This window comes from Triticum urartu, unplaced genomic scaffold (assembly GCF_056163025.1).
Source record: "Triticum urartu cultivar PI428250 unplaced genomic scaffold, HENAU_Tu73 scaffold420, whole genome shotgun sequence".
In the NCBI taxonomy this organism is placed as follows: Eukaryota; Viridiplantae; Streptophyta; class Magnoliopsida; order Poales; family Poaceae; genus Triticum; species Triticum urartu.
In genome coordinates, this window is record NW_028260600.1 from 25,909 (window position 1) to 30,143 (window position 4,235).

The window sequence follows — 4,235 nt, forward strand, 5'->3', positions numbered from 1 at the left end:
TCGGATTCGAACCGAGATGCTTGAGCACTGCTTCCTAAGAGCAGCGTGTCTACCAATTTCACCATGGCGGCTAACTTCAAATAATAGGTAACTTAAAAGAATAATAGCTATTATCTTGGGAATCGTCGATATTGGGAAAGTCCATAAAATTTAGGAACATTAGAGTTTTCATTAAAATAGACTTCGTTTGGTAGTATCGTTTCCATTTTTTTTTTTTACAATAAACTCTTGCTTTGCCCAATAGAAACACAAACACTGCTTGAAAGAGTTGGAACTTCTTTTTTCTAACTTGCAATTATAGAACTAATTTTTTCTAATTAATTTCCCCTTTACATTTTGAAAATTCTTTCAATACAATGAAAAAAATCCAAAAGGGTTTCTATTTAATGATGAAATTAAAATAAAATGGATAAATAGAAAAGGCTTTTTGGATTTTTTAAAAATTTCTAGAATGAAAGTCTTTATGCTCTTATTAATAAGATTTACTAACCTTATGATTTTGGAGAAGATAGGTGGAAGTTGTAAGTCCTATTGTAAGAATACTCCACTTTTCATAATTTTCCTAATAGAATATGAGGATTCTATTAGGAAAATTATGAAAAGTTCATTGATAGGAAAAGAATACTTAGCACACAGTATACCAAACAAAACTTTTTTTTTCTTGTATATATAAGATAAGAGGGGTTTTTTGTTCTAAGAATATTGTACCGAGTAATTCGACACATAAAAGTACATTCAAAGAAGAATCCAAATTATTAAATAATTGGAATTCTTTTTTGATAAGTCAATTCATATTATTCCAAAATCTTATTATTTGTTTGTTGCCCAGAAAAACCCTTTGGTTTTGGATGCTCATTACCGCTCGAAAATGATCTTGATTTTACTAAAGAATAAGATTGTACTATGGAAAAATAAGTCTTTTTCTTCCAAATATTTTTACGAATACGCTTTTTTGACATTGAAGTACGTTTTTTTGGAACTGCCATTCAAAAAGGAAATTACTTTTTTCTAGTTGTATGTGAAAGACATCTATTGCTGCAAATCAATCCTTCTTTCTTCTTTTTATTAGTATTTATACTTAGATACTGAAAGATACTTAAATTTTGAATTATTTTTTACTTCATTTTGTCTAATGCGGATAAGACAACAAGAATTTTTTAACATTTTTTCTTTATATATTTTATACTTTTTTTTTAATAATATAGAATATATAGAAGGGTTTCTCATTTAAATCTATTTATATCTATTTATATATCAAGTATACTCCATATATAGATATATGGTATGGAAGCCTATCCCCCATATAAGATAAGACGGGGGGATAAAAAGAAGGGAAAATGAAAATAGTTAATTAAGTTCAGAATGGTATTCCATAAAGGAAAGGAATTCCAATCAAAACAAAAAATACTGAGTCTCTTAAACAAGACATTCTAAAACTTAGGTAATTTATAGTCATTAGAATTTTAGTTCTATATGAAGTAAGGACTATTCGATAATTTCTTATAAACATAGGTTTTCATTGGAATTCACTCAATCAGTTAATTATGGAACAAGAGAGCTGTTTCATCTTTGTTTTAAAGAAATATAAAAATGAATTATGAATAGAAAGTAAAATGATTCCACTTTTTTTTTTTTATTTTTATAAATATCTTTATTTAGTTAATAAAATAACTTCGTTACCTAGTTATTTTATTAACTTTTTTAATTTAACCAACTAAACCCATTCTTAATTTTTAATTATTTCAATGAGATAAATTTTGGAAAAATTAAGAATTTCAGTATTTTTTCTTATTCTTTTTATTTATTCTTTCAGAAAGAGATAAGAATTGGTTTGGTGAATCGGAAACAATTTTATAGAAAAATTGAAGTAAAAATTGAAGTAAAAATTGCAATTTCTTTTCTTATGGAACATACATATCAATATGCATGGGTAATCCCTCTTCTCCCACTTCCAGTTATTATGTCAATGGGATTTGGCCTTATTCTTATTCCGACAGCAACAAAAAATCTTCGTCGCATATGGGCTTTTCCTAGTGTTTTACTCTTAAGTATAGCTATGGTATTCTCAGTTCAACTGTCTATTCAACAAATAAATGGAAGTTCGATCTATCAATATCTATGGTCTTGGACCGTCAATAATGATTTTTCTTTAGAATTTGGATACTTGATTGACCCACTTACTTCTATTATGTTAATACTAATTACTACTGTAGGAATCCTGGTTCTTATTTATAGTGATGGTTATATGTCTCACGATGAAGGATATTTGAGATTTTTTGTTTATATAAGTTTTTTCAATACTTCCATGTTGGGATTGGTTACTAGCTCCAATTTGATACAAATTTATTTTTTTTGGGAACTCGTGGGAATGTGTTCTTATTTATTGATAGGCTTTTGGTTTACACGACCAATCGCAGCGAGTGCTTGTCAAAAAGCTTTTGTAACTAATCGTGTAGGGGATTTTGGTCTATTATTAGGAATTTTAGGTTTTTTTTGGATAACAGGTAGTTTAGAGTTTAGGGATTTGTTCAAAATAGCTAATAACTGGATTCCTAATAATGGAATTAACTCTTTACTTACTACTTTGTGTGCTTTTTTATTATTCCTTGGTGCAGTTGCGAAATCCGCACAATTCCCTCTTCACGTATGGTTACCCGATGCTATGGAAGGGCCCACTCCTATTTCGGCTCTTATACACGCAGCAACTATGGTTGCTGCGGGAATTTTTCTTCTAGCTCGACTTCTTCCTCTTTTCATATCTTTACCTTTGATAATGAGTTTTATTTCTTTAGTAGGTACAATAACACTATTCTTAGGAGCTACTTTAGCTCTTGCTCAGAGAGATATTAAAAGAAGCTTAGCCTATTCTACAATGTCTCAATTGGGTTATATGATGTTAGCTCTAGGTATAGGTTCTTATCAAGCTGCTTTATTCCATTTGATCACTCATGCTTATTCAAAAGCTTTATTGTTCTTGGGATCCGGATCCGTTATTCATTCAATGGAACCTCTTGTTGGATATTCACCAGATAAAAGTCAAAATATGGTTCTTATGGGCGGTTTAAGAAAATACATTCCAATCACAAGAACTACTTTTTTATGGGGTACACTTTCTCTTTGTGGTATTCCACCTCTTGCTTGCTTCTGGTCCAAAGATGAAATCCTTAGTAATAGTTGGTTGTATTCGCCCTTTTTTGGAATAATAGCCTCCTTTACTGCAGGATTAACTGCCTTTTATATGTTTCGGATATATTTACTTACATTTGATGGGTATTTGCGTGTTCATTTTCAAAATTACAGTAGCACTAAAGAGAGTTCCTTGTATTCAATATCCTTATGGGGAAAAAGGATACCCAAAGGAGTGAATAGGGATTTCGTTTTATCAACAACGAAGAGTGGAGTTTCTTTTTTTTCACAAAATATACCAAAAATTCAAGGTAATACAAGAAATAGGATAGGATCCTTTACTACGTCTTTTGGGGCTAAAAAAACTTTTGCCTATCCGCATGAAACGGGAAATACTATGTTATTTCCTCTTCTTATATTACTACTTTTCACTTTGTTCATTGGATTCATAGGAATCTCTTTTGATAATGGAGGAATTGGTAATGGAATAGCAGAGTTAACCATATTATCAAAGTGGTTAACTCCCTCAATAAACTTTACCCAGGAAAGTTCTAATTCTTTTGTAAATTCATATGAATTTATTACTAATGCAATTTCTTCTGTAAGTCTAGCTATCTTTGGTTTATTCATAGCATATATCTTCTATGGATCCGCTTATTCTTTTTTTCAGAATTTGGATTTAATAAACTCTTTTTACAAAGGAAATCCTAAAAAAGAATTTTTAGATCAAGTAAAAAAAAATATATACAGTTGGTCATATAATCGTGGTTATATAGATATTTTCTATACTAGGGTCTTTACCCTCGGTATAAGAGGGTTAACCGAACTCACGGAGTTTTTTGATAAGGGTGTTATTGATGGAATTACCAATGGAGTGGGTCTTGCTAGTTTTTGTATAGGAGAGGAAATTAAATATGTAGGGGGAGGTCGAATCTCGTCTTATTTATTCTTTTTTTTATGTTATGTATCTGTGTTTTTATTCTTTTTTCTTTCTTAAGTTAAGGAATTTACAACAAGTCTCTTGCAAAAATAACTATCCTATCCCCTTTCTACAATCTCTCTATATCCTTGTTACATAAGGTAAGTATTGTATAATAGTTCGGTTTTCC